Source organism: Pan troglodytes, chromosome X, assembly GCF_028858775.2.
Source record: "Pan troglodytes isolate AG18354 chromosome X, NHGRI_mPanTro3-v2.0_pri, whole genome shotgun sequence".
Lineage (NCBI taxonomy): Eukaryota > Metazoa > Chordata > Mammalia > Primates > Hominidae > Pan > Pan troglodytes.
The window spans coordinates 100,183,190-100,201,780 of record NC_072421.2 but is presented as its reverse complement, the minus strand read 5'-3'; the positions used below and the strand labels follow the sequence as shown (position 1 = coordinate 100,201,780).

The window sequence follows — 18,591 nt, the reverse complement described above, 5'->3', positions numbered from 1 at the left end:
TGGCAAACATTTTCTATCTCCCCTTTTTCTCCCACTCCTAAATCTCCAAGCCCCTCTGCTCTATTCTCAAAGTCTGACAATCCCCATACAGAGACAACTCAAACATCCCTACAAGGTAGTAGTAGTGGTGTTAGTAGGGACGAAATGCCTAGACAAACCACGGAGGCTGGGGAAAAAATGAAAAGTATTTATTTCCATATTTCATCTGGGTTCCTATGTTTCCTTCCTCTCTCCCAAAGCCTATCATTTTCTGCAACATAATGCGGGTAAGGGAGGACATGTTAGGAAAGCTGGCAGAGAGTTCTGGAGGCTCCCTTACACTCCTGCCTACTCTAATCTTAGCCATCTACCACCTCCAAGTACTGCCTCCCAAGTACTGCCCACTCTGTACAAACCAGGCCAATTTTCTTTTCCTTCTCCTCTCCCCTTGAGGTCTGCTGTCCCCTACAGATCTTTACAGAAACATGGAGTGCTGCAAACTTAGGAACAGATTTACACATAAAAACGCGTGATACACACCCAAAGAACAAATGAAAAGACAGAGAGAGAGACGTGGTTATTAATGGTCAGACCAGTAACCAAGACATGAGACCCTTTTCAAATCCAGAGCCTTGATTATCAAACATTTACAACCTCTTTTTACATTCTCTCCCTCTCAGGGCTCCCCAGACAACTGTCCTCGCCTGTGGAAGTAGCCCTCTCTTCCTCATCTAGTCTGCCTTTTCCCTGCTAGAAGCTGCAACCTTTTTCTTCCCAAGCATGGTCTGAGGTGAACCGAGTGTATGGAAATCAAGCTAGCAAAAGGTAGATCATTTTTTTTTAATTGTTGTGTGCCATTCCAATTACCCATCTCTCTCTCCTTCTCACCGCCCGCCTCCCATGACCAGGTCGCGTATCCAGTGTTCACCTCTGATACCCACATCCACCCCCAAGCGATGCCCACCTTCCCACTGACCTTCTCTGCTTGGATCAGAGGCAGTTTTCTTATTTCCTTGCCTCGAGGTGCTGTGTCATACAGCAGCAGGAACAGACAGTCAGACACAAGGACTCGAGGCAATGGCGGCGGCTGTGTATGGGGATTGACTCGGCACCTGGGACTCAAGACGAGATAACCGCTTTATCAGATTAAAGACTGCGATTGGCAAACTGTTGTCACTTTTGGTATTCTTTTCTCCTTCCTGTTCCCAGGGCTCCTCAGAACCTCGCGCGTAGTTACCATTTAACATCTACCTTTTCCTCCGCAGACGAGGTTCTTCCACGTCCGGGTTACCCACAACGGCAGTGGGAGGAGCTAGAGCGTAGTTTATGGGGATCCGGCTTATGGAAGCGGAGTGATATCAGGCTTTGTTTAGAGCCGCGACTCTTTTCTGTCGGAGGGCTCCCTGTCCTGTACCCTGTGGCCGCTTCAGGTATTGGAATGCGCAGGGACGAATTCCGGATATAGGGAAAACGGCGCTGGAACAAGAGAGGCAGACAAATACCAGAGTGTTTCTGTATTAGTTCCCCTTTTGCGGGAGCTCCCCCCACCAAGCCTACCATTCTTTCCTGAACTGAAATGCACACGGGTTTCCAGCGGTGGTGTCAGGAAATCTCTTCTGGCCTGACAGGCGGAAGTGTTCCAGTCTTTCGAAGTTCATCTCTCCAAACACAGAGGCCCACTGAAATGGGCGGTCTCGGGGTGGGGCCCAGGGTAGGAAAGTCAGCAAAGAGAGTCAAGACTGAGATAGGAGGATACATACTAATCGATTCCACAAACTTTGTGTTCCTTCGAGTTCTCCCTCCCAGCCCTTAATTTTCATTTTCTTTTTTTTTTTTAAGTTCTAGGATACATGTGCAGGATGTGCGTGTTTGTTAAATAGGCAAACGTGTGCCGTGGTGGCTTGCTGCACCAATCAACCTATGACCTAGGTATTAAGCCTGGCATGCATTAGCTATTTTTCCTAAGGCTTTCCCTCACCGCCCCCCACAACCCCTGACAGGTCCCAGTGTGTGTTTTTCCCCTCCCTGTGTACATGTGTTCTCATTGTTCAGCTTCCACTTATAAGTGAGAACATGCAGTATTTGTTTTCTGTTGCTGCATTAGTTTGCTGAGGATAATGGCTTCCAGCTCGATCCATGTCCCTACAAAGGACATGATCTCATTCTTTATTATGGCTGCATGGTATTTCATGGTGTATATGTACCACATTTTCTTAATGTTATCACTGATGGGCATTTGGGTTGATGCCACGTCTTTGCTATTGTGAATAGTGCGGCAATGAATATACGTGTGCGTGTATCTTTGTAATAGAATGATTTATATTCCTTTGGGTATATACCCAGTAATGGGATTGCTGGGTCAAATGGTATTTCTGGTTCTAGATATTTGAGGAATTGCCACACCGTCTTCCACAATGGTTGAACTAATTTACATTCCCACCAATGTAAAAGCGTTCCCATTTCTCCGCAACTTTGCCAGCATCTCTTGTTTCTTAACTTTGTATTAATTGCCATTATGACTGGTGTGAGATGGTATCTCATTGTGATTTTGATTTGCATTTCTCTAATGATCAGTGATGTTGAGCTTTTTTCCATGTGTTTGTTGGCCACATAAATATCTTCTTTTGAGAAGTGTCTGTTCATGTCCTTTGCCCACTTTTTAATGGGGTTGTTTGTTTTTTTCTTGTAAATGTAAGTTCCTTGTAGATTCTGGATATTAGACCTTTGTCAGATAGATAGACTGCAAAAATTTTCTCTTCTGTAGGTTACCTGTTCACTCTGATGATAGTTTCTTTTTCTGTGCAGAAGCTCTTTAGTTTAATTAGATCCCATTTGTCAAATTTTGCTTTTGTTGCAATTGCTTTTGGCAATTTGCCTGTGCCTGTGTCCTGAATGGTATTGCCTAAATTTTCTTCCAGGGTTTTTATAGTTTTGGGTTTGACATTTAAGTCTTTAATCCATCTTGAGTTAAATTTTGTATAAGGTGTAAGCAAGGGGTCAAGTTTCAGTTTTCTACATATGGCTAGCCAGTTTTCCCAACACCATTTATTAAATAGGTAATCCTTTCCCCATTGCTTGTTTTTGTCAGGTTTGTCGAAGATCAAATAGCTGTATATGTGCAGTCTTATTTCTGAGTTCTCTATTCTGTTCGACTGGTCTATGTGTCTGTTTTTGTACCAGAACCATGCTGTTCTACAAGGTTACTGTAGCCTTGTAGTATAGTTTGAAGTCAGGTAGTGTGATGCCTCCAGCTTTGTTCTTTTTACTTAGGATTGTCTTGGCTATACGAGCTCTTTTTTGGCTCTGCGTGAATTTTAAAATAGTTTCTTCTAATTCGGTGAGAAATGTCAATGGTAGTTTGATGGGAATAGCATTGAATCTATAAATTACTTTGGGCAGTATGGCCATTTTCACGATATTGATTCTTCCTATCCATGAGCATGGAATGTTTTTCTATCTGCTTGTTTCCTCTTTGATTTCCTTGAGCAGTGGTTTGTAGTTCTCCTTGAGTAATGATCTTACTGCTAAAGTATGTCTATCAACTGATAAAATTTTAAAATCATCATTCATTTTCATAATAACTGCTGTTTTATGACTTATGTAATTATCTTAGGAACATTTCAGACATTTGAAAGATCCAAAGCAGAAAAGGTATCTTATATACACCTTAAAAAATGAGGATATCAGAGAATAACCTAAGTATATTATTAGCGCCAGGCTTCATTTCTCTTTTTTGGGTGGCAGGCGCTATGAACAGTAAGTTGAAGCAAGGAGAAAAAAAATGCCCTTGCTCCAAGATTTTTACTTGGCCTTCAACTTTTAGCCAGAAAGCCCATTGGAGATTCAAGTTGATTTTTATTGTTAAAGGAATACTCATACTTCTAATCTTACATTCTACCAAAAAGAAAAGTGACTTAATGCTTTCTCTAAGTACACCTCACGGCATTGCTTGAGAGCTGAAAGATCCAACACATGTTAGCAATTGTTAGTAGCAATTTTAGGTACTTAATTATCCATTCACTGGTTGGTAATCACTTGGTGCATATTCTTCAGATTGTTTCTCTTTCTGTAATGTATTCTCAGATATCAAAACACTCCAATGTATAAACATGTAAAATACATTTCTTTGCAAAATCGTGATTACCCTCTGAGTAATATATTACCTTACCTCTTTTCCTTATTATGATATCTCTGGATTTTTATTTGCCATTTCATTTGGTTGAGCATATTTTCAAATATTTATTGTATATTTACATAGTTCTTTGTGCATTCTGTTATTATTTGCCAATTTCTCTATTTGTTAAGAGATCTTTGTATGCCAAGCATACTAACCCCATGTCTTCAATATAGATCATAAATATTTTCCTACACCTTATTTGTGTGTATGTATGTATGTATATATGTGTGCATATATATATGCACTTATAAATAATTTATATTCTATTTATGCACAATTTGTGTATGCTATATATGGAGAAAGCTATACCAAAGACATTAATATGTAGTTATATGTATATAAAGCCATATGTATATATACATATATCTCTATACATAAGACATTTCAAATTTTATAGTTTTTTTAATTTTAAAATGTAGTATAGTTCACTATTTAAGAGCAAATACAAACAATATACGTGAGGACATTGAAAGTCTATTGAAAGTCCACATGATGGGATAGAAAAATATTGGGATGTTTAGTATTTCCAGGGCTTGAGTCCCTGAAAAGTAATTCACAGTATTTTTTCTCTGAGGAAAGTCACTTCTCGTAACACTTGATATGAGTCATGGTAATAAAAATGGTAGGATCAAGGGAGATAAAAAATGTATAATACCTGGAATATAGTATTTCTAAAAGTTTTAATACCCTACCCCTTACTTCAGTTTTTCTATGTCAACAACCTGTGTTTCTGCCTGAATGACACAGCACCTCAGGGACTAGTCATTACCCATGACCCCCAACACCTAGGCCTCTTGGTACAGGGAGCAGGATTTCACCTACACCATCATTATTTTCATCATCAATAGAGTTGTTAAGTTAGTGAGGGCCACATCTTGGATGTGAACATGATGATATGAACAGTATGACATGGCTTTAGGGCCAGTACTCTTAACCACTGCACCACAGAACCCCTGTCCCAGAGATATCATGATCGCCAGAATCAGTGAGCATTTATGTGGTCACTCTCAACATCCCCTGTGGCCTATGTGCTGTGAAATATCAAGATAACCACTGAACAAGGTCTAGGTCTGTGTGGAAGTTATGATGACCTCTGTAAAACTGCATTAATGTATAAAAGAGAAGGGAAGCCTCACTGGAGATGTCAGAGTCTCCTTGAAGAGGAGCTGTACCCAGAACAATGGGCAGGACTTATGGAGGCTGGATGGGTGGAAGGGAGAGGGAGTCTAGTATGACTGGAGTGAAGACTGGGGTCCTCTCAGGTGAATAGACAGGGCTCAGAGATAACTGACTGGACACTACAGGGGTCTGAGGTCATCCTGGTGTAGGACCAATTAAGGAAAGAACACATTGGTTTCTACAGGATGCTACATAGTTCCTTTACACAATGAATTGGCACAAATGTTAGTAAGAAGAAAAGTGCCCACGTATCTGCCAGTCATTCATGGTGGCAGAGAAGAACCAGGAGCACTGAGAGTAGTAAAGATAAATTGCTGTTCAGTTTCCTAAGCCTTCATTAGTAGGAAGTGGATTTCAAAGGAAATTGTTTATAATTAATCAAACCTGTCCGTCTGAAAATTATATTCTCCCCTTAAATTTTCTCTGACTCTAAGTTTCATGGACTCCAATCTACCAGCGAGTTTTTGCCTGCATTCTGGAGTCATATTCTCAATCAGAGCACTCTCCTCATGTGTTAATACTTGCTCTTTCATTTGTTTTATCTCTGTATCCTACCAGAGATTATTCAGAGGCTTTTCCCCTCCTTTGTAGCCTCAACTCCTTTCATCAGCTCAGTGAGTTGTATTACAACACAGACTGCTTTGACAAGCTTAGGCAAAATTTAACACTCACTATCAATATCTTTTACATATTTCTTTTTTGCACTTATTATTTCTTCAGAGTTTAGATCTGACTACCAGATAGAACTGTGGTTGCTGGCCAAAGACATTGTGGAGATAATTCCCTGATGCCATAGACACATATCTGTGAATGAGAGTTTTGCTACTTTTTCTAGGTATTCATTTTGCTATTATTCAGAGTACTTGACCAAGCTCAATCATGTTCTATCCACACAGAATTTGCTATTCAGATGCTACCAAGCCATTTAGAAATGATGTTTTCAAACTGGGACGCCTGGGATAATATCTATCCATTCATTCACTTATCCCTGTGAAAAAATTATGATTGTTTGACTGTTTCCATTGACAAGGCTATCAAGTTCTACTGGTGATTGAGAATCACTCCAAGAACTTGCCCCCTCTTGAAGACAGGAATAATTATCCTCTCACAAAACAAGAGGTTTAAGACACCAAAACATTGAATAATTCTTTCTGTTTTTCTTCTTTTTAAAAAATAAAAAACTGTAGCTTTACAAAAAATGTCTCAAAAATTCCCATGGTCTGGAAAATGTATGTATGTGGTGGGGCAAAATTAATATAGGAATGTCATAAAGAGCAATATTATTTCAAGTAATATGGGAAGAAAAAGTATTATGTTATTTTCTCCTTCCATGCTTTTTGAGGTCTTATTTATTTTGCCCAAAATACATAATTCTTTGGAATCTCTGCTTCAATGTGTAATCACACACGTGGCTGTGTACATAAATTATGTTTACATTCTCTGAGGGTAAATTAATATAGGGGATCTTGGGTGATGTATTAGACCCAGGGAGAGGAGTGTGCAGAGAGTATGGGAGAGAGGATCACACAAAGAAGCTGAGGAGAAGTTTTGGCCAGCCATTATGGGGATGTCATACTGGGAAGTATCCTCTCTGAGGGGCCCTCTCTACAGTTTGAACTTATTAACAGACCTTGATGAGCAGAGATGGAAGCAGGTCACCCATATTGGTGTGGCCCCAGTGGGGCAGCTTTCCTAGGAAGGAAATCTCTGTGGCTGGAGTAAGTCCTCTTCACAACCGTTTAAATATGAGACAGAGAAATAGGGGCTGGCTGAGCCTTAGAGCTAATGTAGGCATTGTCATGCTGCCTGGCACACAGCATGGCACATTCTTGTCTTTCAGCATGTGGTTATGAATGAATGAAGGTGACTGCTGGGTTTAGTCTGTGAGTGAGTACCCACATCCTCATGGGATGTGGGCAGCTGCAAGTAAGCAGGGTCTGAGTACTTCCGTTCTCTGGGCACTGGAGGCCATACACTCAAGAGATAAACAGCAGTATCATTCAAGAGGTTTCAGCCATTCCTTCCCCATTGGAATCCATAAACAGGCCCCATAGGATGGTTGGAACTATTAAACAAGTTCAACAGGGTGGTAATATACAAGATAAATATGCAAACATCAATTCATTTCTATACACTTGTGATGAACAATCTGAAAATACAATTTATAAAACAATTCCATTTATAATACCATTAAGAATAAAACATTTGGAGATAAATTTAACCAATAATAGATAACTTGTATACTTAAAACTATAAACTATCATTGAAAGAAATAAAATGAAATCTAAACAAATGAGAGAAAATTTCCTGTTCATGGATCTGAAGACAGAATATTATTAAGATGGCATTATGCCCCAATTTTATCTACAGATTCCACACAACCCGTATCAAAATACCACTTCACTTCTTTTCTGAAAATGACAAGTTCATTCTAAAATCCAAATAAAATGCATGGATTCAGAATAGCCAAACAATCGTGGAAAATAAAAAGTTGGAGGAATTCAATTTCCCAATTTTAAAACTTACTACAAAGCTACATTTATCACAATGGTGGTATTGGTAAAAAGATAGACATATAGATGTCTGTTGGAGTACAGTTGAGAATCCAGAAATAAACCTATATATTTATGGTTATCTGATATAAGAAAAGAGTGCCAATACCATTTAGTGGAGGAAATTGGTGTGTTGTCTTCAAATGGTGTAGGGACAACTGACTATCCACATGCAAATATACAAAAACTGGCCGGGCGCAGTAGCTCACGCCTGTAATCCCAGCACTTTGGGAGGCCGAGATGAGTGGATCATCTGAGGTCAGAAGTTGGAGACCAGCCTGGCCAACATGGCGAAACCCCATCTCTACTAAAAATACAAAAATTAATGGGGCGTGGTGGTGCGTGCCTGTAATCCCAGCTAGTCGGGAGGCTGAGGCAGGAGAATTGCTTGAACCTGGGAGGTGGAGGTTGCAGTGAGCCCAGATTGCACCACTGCACTCCAGCCTGGGCCACAGAGCGAGGCTCTGTCTCAAATATATATACATATATAAAAATTAATTCAAAATGATCAAAGATCTAAAAGTAAGAGATAAACTCTAAAAGTCTTAGAAGGAAACAAAAGTCGTCTTTGTGACTTTGAATTAAGAAATGGTTTATTTTTTATGACAACAAAAATGTAAGTAACAAAATAAAAAGTACATAAATTGGATTTATCAAAATAAAAGTTTTTATGCTTCAAAGGATACCATCAAGGTGAAAAGGCAACCCACAGAATTAGAGAACATTTTTGCAAATCATATGTATTAAAAGGAAATTGTATATGGAATATATAAATAAACGCTTACAACTCAAAAGTTATAAGACACCTGAACTTAAAATGGGCAAAGGAACTGGATAGAGACATTTTTCCAAAGGAGATATACAAATGGCCAATAAGCAGATGAAAAGATACTCAACATCATTAGCCATTAGAGAAATACAAATCAATACCACAGTAAGATACCACTTCACACCCACTAGGATGTCTATAATAAAAATAGTAAGTGTTGGCAAGGATGTGGAGAAACTGCAAACTTTATACTTTGCTGGTGGGGATATAAAATGGTGCAGCCACTTTTGAAAATGGTCTAGCAGGTATTCACATTGTTAAACATAGTGTTATCATATAATCCAGCAAATTCCACTCCTAGTCATGTACACAGAAATGAAAACATATATCCACACAAAAACTTGTGCATGAATTTTCATAGCAACATTATTCATAATAGCCAAAAATGTAAAACAACTTGAATGTCCACCAACTTATGAATGGATAAAGGTGGTATATTCATACAATGGACTATCATTCAGCATAAAAATAAAAGAAGTACTGATACATGCTCCAACATGGATGAATCTTGAAAACATGCTAACTTTAAGAACCCAGTCACAAATAATGACATATTTTATATAATTTCACTTATGCGAAATGTCCATAATAGGCAAATCTATACAAACAAAATGTATATTAGTGATTGCCTAGAGCTCAGAGGTATGGGGAGTTTGGGGTGACAGTTAAGAGAACTATGGTTTCTTTTAGAGGTGACTAAAATGTTGTAGAATTGGTTGTGGTGACTAATGCACAATTCTGTGAAAATACTAAAACCCACTGCATTATACATTTTAAATGGATGAGTTGTATGATATGTGAGTTATATTGAAATAAACCTGTTAAAACATATTTGAAGAAATAATGTCCCCAAACATCCCAAATTGGATGAAAAATGCTAATCTAAATATCTAAGAATCTCAACTAACTGTAAATAGAATAAAGAGTAAGAGATGTTAGCACATCACAAACTGTTGAAAACCAAAGACAGCAAACCTGGAAGGCACTAAGACAAAATGGAATCATCAAATACAAGAAAGTCACAATAATATTATAGCTGATTTGTCATCAGAAACAATGGAGGCCAGAAAACAAAGGGATGACTGTCAAGGCGCAGAAAGAAAGAAAAAAATGTCAAGCCAAAATTGCATATCTATTAGGCTGGTGCAAAAGTAATTGAGTTTTTTGCCATTATAAGTAATGAACATTAAAAGTAAAAAACTGCAATTACTTTTGCACCAACCTAATAGTAAAACCATACTTCAAAAGTGAGAGTGTGAAAAAAGATATTCTCAGGTAAACAAAGACTGAAAGAATTCATTGCTAGTAGTCCTGTCTTTACAAGAAATACTAAGGAAATTTTTGCAGGCTAAAATGAAATAACACCAAATGCTAATATGAATCTATACAATGAAATAATGAGCACTGGTAAAGATAATTACATAGGTAAATGTAACAGTATATATATATGTATTATTTCTCTCTTCTTCTTAAAAATATTTTCATTGATGCTAATAGATATACATAGTTTGAAGGTACATGTGATAACAATACATTCATATAATTTGCAAAGATCAAATCAGTGTACTTGGGATATCCATCACCTTAAATATTTGTCTTTTCTTTATGTTAAAAACATTTGAATTACTTTCTTCTAGCTATTTTGGAATGTACAATAGATTATTGAAAACTGTAGTTACCCTACTGATCAAACCCTAGGTCTTATTACATGCATCAAATATGTATTTGCATCCATTGATCAAGTTCTCTTCATCTCCCTTCCTTCCTATCCTTCCCTGTCTCTGGTAACCACCAATCTACTCTCTATCTTCATGAGATCATTTTTTAGCTTCCACATATGAGTGAGAACAATCAATGTGTTTTTCTGTGCTTGGCTTGTTTCACTTAACATAATGACCTCCAGTTCCATCCATGTTTCTGGAAATGACAGTATTTCATTCTTTTTTTATGACTGAAGAATATTCCATTGGATATGCAAACCACATGTTTTAACCCATTCTTCCTTTGATAGGTACAAATGGCCAACAGGTATACAAAATGTTCAACATCTCTAATCATCAGAGAAATTAAAATAAAAACTACAATGAGATGTCATTTCACTCTAGGTAAAATGTATTTTATCAAAAAAACAGACAATAACAGGTGCTGGTGATGATGTGGAGAAAGGAGAACCCTCACACATTGTTGGTGGGAATGTAAATTAGTGTAGCTACTATGGAGAACAGTATAGAAGTTCCTCAAATAACTAAAAATGAAAATTCCATATGATCCAGCAATCCCACTACTTGATATATATCCAAAAGAAAGGAAATCAATATATCAAAAAGATATCTGCATTCCCACGTTTATTACAGCACTATTCACAATAGCCAAAAATCTGGATTCAACCTATTTCTTTCCTTTTAAATGACTTAACACACAATTGCATAAAATAATAATTATAAAACTGTATTGATAGCTTCATAACATGAAAGATGTTATATTTATTACAATGATAACACAAAGGAAGGGGGAGTAATGGCACTATATTGGAAAAAAGAAATGACACCAGATGGTAGTTAGGATCTACAGGAAGAAATGAAGATTAATGAAAAGAGTAAACATGTAGGTTAATGTAAAAAAAGATAAAGATATTTTTACTCTCAACTTCTCTTAACTTCTTTACAGATGCAAGATTACATAGGGCAATCATTATAACACTGTATTTTGGGGGCTTATAATACACATCAATGTAATATATATGATAATAATAACACAAAGGGGGACAGAAGAATGGATATATATTGAAGCAAAGTTTTTATATTTTCCGGGAACTAAGTTAGTGTTAGTTTAGACTTCTGTTCTCTGGTCTGACAGATAAAGAGCTTGAAAGTCATCACTGTTGTCCTTATAACAAGGAAAAGGCGTGAAAAAAACTGAAAAATGAAAAACTTTGCTCATATCCATAAGAGAATTTAGGTCACAGGACAAACTGCTTGGCCCCAAAAGTGGAGAGACAAGTGAATACAGACAGCTCATGCTCATGAATCAAAAGACATGGCAATATTCCCCAAATTGATTTACAGATCCAATACAATCCCTATCAAAATTTCAGCAGGTGTTTCTGAAAAAAAAAAAGAAAAGAAAATCTGACAAGCTGATACTAAAATTTATATGGCAGGGCAAAGGTCCCAAAATAGCCAAAACGATCTTGAAAAAGAAGAGCAAAGTTGAAGGACTTACACTTCCTTATTTCAAAACTTACTATAATGCTATAGTTATGTCAGTATGATACTAGCATAAGCACAGATATGTATATCAGTGGGTCAGAATTGAAAGTTCACAAATAAACTTCTGCATTTATGGTCAATTAATTTTAATAATAGTGCCAGGACATTTAAATATATATATATTTAAAATAAATAATGCTAGCACAATAGAAAGTCCACATGTAAAAAGATAAACTTAGGATTGGCTTGGCGATGCGGGCTCTTTTTTGGTTCCATATGAACTTTAAAGTAGTTTTTTCCAATTCTGTGAAGAAAGGCATTGGTAGCTTGATGGGGATGGCATTGAATCTGTAAATTACCTTGGGCAGTATGGCCATTTTCACGATATTGATTCTTCCTACCCATGAGAATGGAATGTTCTTCCATTTGTTTGTATCCTCTTTTATTTCCTTGAGCAGTGGTTTGTAGTTCTCCTTGAAGAGGTCCTTCACATCCCTTGTAAGTTGGATTCCTAGGTATTTTATTCTCTTTGAAGCAATTGTGAATGGGAGTTCACTCATGATTTGGCTCTCTGTCTGTTGCTGGTGTATAAGAATGCTTGTGATTTTTGTACATTGATTTTGTATCCTGAGACTTTGCTGAAGTTGCTTATCAGCTTAAGGAGATTTTGAGCTGAGACAATGGGGTTTTCTAGATATACAATCATGTCGTCTGCAAACAGGGACAATTTGACTTCCTCTTTTCCTAATTGAATACCCTTTATTTCCTTCTCCTGCCTGATTGCCCTGGCCAGAACTTCCAACACTATGTTGAATAGGAGCGGTGAGAGAGGGCATCCCTGTCTTGTGGCAGTTTTCAAAGGGAATGCTTCCAATTTTTGTCCATTCAGTATGATATTGGCTGTGGGTTTGTCATACATAGCTCTTATTATTTTGAGATATGTCCCATCAATACCTAATTCATTGAGAGTTTTTAGCATGAAGGGCTGTTGAATTTTGTCAAAGGCCTTTTCTGCATCTATTGAGATAATCATGTGGTTTTTGTTGTTGGTTCTGTTTATATGCTGGATTACGTTTATTGATTTGCGTGTGCTGAACCAGCCTTGCATCCCAGGGATGAAGCCCACTTGACAATGGTGGATAAGCTTTTTGATGTGCTGCTGGATTTGGTTTGCCAGTATTTTATTGAGGATTTTTGCATCGATGTTCATCAGGGATATTGGTCTAGAATTCTCTTTTTTTGTTGTGTCTCTGCCAGGCTTTGGTATCAGGATGATGCTGTCCTCATAAAATGAGTTAGGGAGGATTCCCTTTTCTTCTATCAATTGGAATAGTTTCAGAAGGAATGGTACCAGCTCCTTCTTGTACCTCTGGTAGAATTCGGCTGTGAATCCATCTGGTCCTGGACTTTTTTTGGTTGGTAAGCTATTAATTGTTGCCTCAATTTCAGATCCTGTTATTGGTCTATTCAGAGATTCAACTTCTTCCTGGTTTAGTCTTGGGAGGGTGTATGTGTCGAGGAATTTATCCATTTCTTCTAGATTTTCTAGTTTATTTGCGTAGAGGTGTTTGTAGTATTCTCTGATGGTAGTTTGTATTTCTGTGGGATCGGTGGTGATATCCCCTTTATCATTTTTTATTGCGTCTATTTGATTCTTCTCTCTTTTCTTCTTTATTAATCTTGCTAGCAGTCTATCAATTTTGTTGATCCTTTCAAAAAACCACCTCCTGGATTCATTGATTTTTTGAAGGGTTTTTTGTGTCTCTATCTCCTTCAGTTCTGCTCTGATCTTAGTTATTTCTTGCCTTCTGCTAGCTTTTGAATGTGTTTACTCTTGCTTCTCTAGTTCTTTTAATTGTGATGTTAGGGTGTCAATTTTAGATCTTTCCTGCTTTCTCTTGTGGGCATTTAGCGCTATAAATTTCCCCCTACACACTGCTTTGAATGTGTCCCAGAGATTCTGGTATGCTGTGTCTTTGTTCTCGTTGGTTTCAAAGAACATCTTTATTTCTGCCTTCATTTCGTTATGTACCCAGTAGTCATACAGGAGCAGGCTGTTCAGTTTCCATGTAGTTGACTGGTTTTGAGTGAGTTTCTTAATCTTGAGTTCTAGTTTGATTGCACTGTGGTCTGAAAGACAGTTTGTTATAATTTCTGTTCTTTTACATTTGCTGAGGAGTGCTTTACTTCCAAGTATGTGGTCAATTTTGGAATAGGTGTGGTGTCATGCTAAAAAGAATGTATATTCTGTTGATTTGGGGTGGAGAGTTCTGTAGATGTCTATTAGGTCCACTTGGTGTAGAGCTGAGTTCAATTCCTGGATATCCTTGTGAACTTTCTGTCTCGTTGATCTGTCTAATGTTGACAGTGGGGTGTTAACGTCCCCCATTATTATTGTGTGGTGGTCTAAGTCTCTTTGTAGGTCTCTAAGGACTTACTTTATCAATCTGGGTGCTCCTGTATTGGGTGCATATATATTTAGGATAGTTAGCTCTTCTTGTTGAATTTATCTCTTTACCATCATGTAATGGCCTTCTTTGTCTCTTTTGATCTTTGTTGGTTTAAAGTCTGTTTTAGTCAGACACTAGGATTGCAACCCCTGCCTTTTTTTGTTTTCCATTTGCTTGGTAGATCTTCCTCCATCCCTTTATTTTGAGCCTATGTGTGTCTCTGCACGTGAGATGGGTTTCCTGAATACAGCACACTGATGGGTCTTGGCTCTTTATCAAATTTGCCAGTCTGTGTCTTTCAATTGGAGCATTTAGCCCATTTACATTTAAGGTTAATATTGTTATGTGTGTATTTGATCCTGTCATTATGATGTTAGCTGGTTATTTTGCTCATTAGTTGATGCAGTTTCTTCCTAGCCTCGATGGTCTTTACAATTTGGCATGGTTTTGCAGTGGCTGGTACTGGTTGTTCCTTTCCATGTTTAGTGCTTTATTCAGGAGCTCTTGTAGCGCAGGCCGGGTGGTGACAAAGTCTCTCAGCATTTGCTTGTCTGTTAGGGATTTTATTTCTCCTTCACTTATGAAGATTAGTTTGGCTGGATATGACATTCTGGGTTGAAAATTCTTTTCTTTAAGAATGTTGAATATTGGCCCCCACTCTCTTCTAGCTTGTAGAGTTTCTGCCAAGAGATCAGCTGTTAGTCTGATGGGCTTCCCTTTGTGGGTAACCCGACCTTTCTTTCTGGCTGCCCTTAACATTTTTTCCTTCATTTCAACTTTGGTGAATCGACAATTATGCATCTTGAAGTTGCTCTTCTTGAGGAGTATCTTTGTGGCGTTCTCTGTATTTCCTGAATTTGAATGTTGGCCTGCCTTGCTAGGTTGGGGAAGTTCTCCTGGATAATATCCTGCAGAGTGTTTTCCAACTTGGTTCCATTCTCCCCGTCACTTTCAGGTACACCAATCAGATGTAGATTTTGTCTTTTCACATAGTCCCATATTTCTTGGAGGCTTTGTTCGTTTCTTTTTATTCTTTTTTCTCTAAACTTCTCTTCTCGTTTCATTTCATTCATTTGATCTTCAATCACTGATACCCTTTCTTCCAGTTGATCGAATCGGCTGCTGAAGCTTGTGCATTTGTCACGTAGTTCCCGTACCATGGTTTTCAGTTCCATCAGGTCCTTTAAGGACTTCTCTGCATTGGTTATTCTAGTTAGCCATTCGTGTAATCTTTTTTCAAGGTTTTTTACTTCTTTGGGGTGGGTTCAGACTTCCTCCTTTAGCTCAGAGAAGTTTGATCGTCTGAAGCCTTCTTCTCTCAACTCATCAAGGTCATTCTCCATCCAGCTTTGTTCTGTTGCTGGTGAGGAGCTGCATTCCTTTGTAGGAGGAGAAGTGGTCTGATTTTTAGAATTTTCAGTTTTTCTGCTCTGTTTTTTCCCCATTTTTGTGGTTTTATCTACCTTTGGTCTTTGATGATGGTGACATACAGATGGGGTTTTGGTGTGGATGTCCTTTGTGTTTGTTACTTTTCCTTCTAATAGTCAGGACCCTCAGCTGTAGGTCTGTTGGAGTTAGCTGGAGGTCCACTCCAGACCCTGTTTGCCTGGGTATCAGCAGTGGAGGCTGCAGAACAGCTTATATTGCTGAACAGGAAATGTTGCTGCCTGATCGTTCCTCTGGAAGTTTCATCTCAGAGGGGTACCCGGCCATGTGAGGTGTCAGTCTGCCCCTACTGGGGGGTGCCTCCCAGTTAGGCTACTCAGGGGTCAGGGACCCACTTGTGGAGGCAGTCTGTCCTTTCTCAGATCTCAAACTCCGTGCTGGGAGAACCACTACTCTCTTCAAAGTTGTCAGACAGGGACATGTAAGTCTGCAGAGGTTTCTGCTGCCTTTTGTATGGCTATGCCCTGCCCCCAGAAGTGTAGTCTACAGAGGTAGGCAGGCCTCCTTGAGGTGTGGTGGGCTCCACCCAGTTTGACCTTGCTGGCCGCTTTGTTTACCTATTCAAGCCTCAGCAATGGCAGGTGCCCCTCCCCCAGCCTCGCTGCCACCTTGCAGTTCAATCTCAGACTGCTGTGCTAGCAATGAGCGAGGCTCTGTGGGCATGGGACCCTCTGAGCCATGCGCAGGATATAATCTCCTGGTGTGCCATTTGCTAAGACCATTGGAAAAGCGTAGTATTAGGGTGGGAGTGACCCGATTTTCCAGGTGCCATCTGTCACAGCTTTGCTTGGCTAGGAAAGGGAATTCCCTGACCCTTTGCACTTCCCTGGTGAGGCGATGCCTCACCCTGCTTCGGCTCATGCTCAGTGCGCTGCATCCACTGTCCTGCACCCACTGTCCGACAAGCCCCAGTGAAATGAACCCGGTACCTCAGTTGGAAATGAGGTATCCAAATGAGAAATCACCCGTCATCTCCGTCACTCACGCTGGGAGCTGTAGACTGGAGCTGTTACTGTTTGGCCATCTTGGAACAGCCCCCGAAAATACTTTCTAATAGAGGAAAGTAAGAGGTATTACTGAAGAGTTGGAGAAACCATGAACAAAGCACTAGAAGTAAATATCTATTATTACTATGATTTCCAAACAATGAAACTCATACATGTATGTTAATATGTAAATATATATTCTTTTTAATCAGTTGGATCTTATTATATGTATATTCTGAAATTTGCTTTTTCATGTATTTATCTCGTTTTTATATGTACTTTAAAATTGTGTGTATATTTGAATTAGTTTAATATTTCTTTGAAATATATAATAGCTGGCCATAGACATCACTCTTTTAGCTAAGTCAGATTTATTTATATTTCCAGTATATTAATCTTCTCTCACTAAAATATGTTGCAAATACTTTTCCAATTTTTCACTTGCCATTAATTTTTGGTTGTTTTTGGCAGAGGGGATAGAATATATCTTTTGAACTTTAATATTTTCAATTCAACGGAAAGCAGTTAACTATAGAAAAACTGACCCTGGCACCAGTGTCCATTTACTAATTTCTGATTCCCAGGCTATTATCATGAATAAAATTTAGTGACCCTGCTGACACTGCAAGGAAGTTGAGGATTTTGCCTCAATTGTGCATGAAATTATGGAGCCTGCAATCAAGTTTGGAAGGGAAAGAAAGTGCTAGAAGGTCTGAAAATGGGAGAAAATTAGAGAGATCAAGGAATGGGATGTTAGTGAGAGAGAGAGAGCGAGCATTGATACTTAAATAAAATGTGTAAAACCATAGGAACATAATCTTGTAAATTGGTATCTGTCTTGCTGGAAACCTTCATTTCATTCTATGTTCTTTCTTGTCTCTGCTGCTCCACCCTATAGTTGAACATCAAAGCCACAGTTTTCTTATTGTGTCTAAGAATGGGGAGAGTGTACACAGGAACTAAAGATTGGAGTATGGAAAGGGGTGTTCCAAGAGCACATCTATCCATGACCAGAGAAAAATGGTTGAGTCATTTCCCTTGTGCTGACTTCAAGTCTAGCTATATTTTTACATCGAGTATGAATCTATGTTATAGTTGAGGGTGGCACAGGTGAGTGACTGCATACCAAAATCCTGAGTTGTATTAACTATGTCACTCCTCTGAGCCTAATTTTTATCTTCTTTTAAATGAGAATAGCACTAATGCTCATGCAACATGCTGTTTTGGAGATTAAAATAAAAGACTGGAGGTTTAATGAGTGTGCAGCCATTCCATACTCAAGACTTTGAGGCCCCACTGTCTAGTTTCACATCTCAATTCTGCTACTTAGAAACTGTGACTTTGGGTATACAGACATATGTGATGAAGACAACTTTAGGGTTAGCATTTGCTTGGGAGCATGAGACCACAAGGAATTGTGGGAACTGGCAGGAGGATGAGAGACTGGAAGACCATGGTGTCTGAGCTGGCTAGAAAAGGAGGTCAAGATTGTGGAAGCCTGATGATGTACAGAGGGGAAGTAGAGGGGCCATGTGATGGGTTCCATGATTCCTGCACACAAAGGAACCCAGGCATCTCTGAGCTCTGAGTGCCTAAACAGACACCGTGGTTGATAAGTAACATGTGAGACCATCTGTAGTCCCCACGATGAGGCTGAGAAGCGCACGGTGTGGTCTCTGCTCCCTAGGTGAGAGGACCAAGGCTTAGAGAGGTACAGGAGCTTGTCTTTGACTATTGAGGCACTACAGGGATGAACAAAGTTGGCATTATTCTTTATGTGATTG

The 18,591-nt window shown here is 38.7% G+C and overlaps 1 protein-coding gene across 12 annotated transcripts in view; it reads right to left on the bottom strand.

The window, feature by feature from the left end:
• ARMCX5 (armadillo repeat containing X-linked 5) overlaps positions 1-1,666 on the bottom strand; it is a 47,178-nt gene extending 45,512 nt beyond the window's left edge. Inside the window, exons 1-3 of one of the 12 annotated variants that reach the window (XM_063804816.1) lie at positions 1,537-1,666; positions 1,231-1,455; positions 956-1,097 (exon numbers count right to left, since the gene is read on the bottom strand). The gene's annotated coding sequence lies outside the window, so the exon portion shown is untranslated. Of the gene's footprint in view, positions 1-943 lie in introns of all 12 variants that reach the window. The other 11 variants (XM_063804813.1, XM_063804811.1, XM_063804815.1 and 8 more) reach the window with 11 other exon arrangements.
• Positions 1,667-18,591: the final 16,925 nt, after the last annotated feature.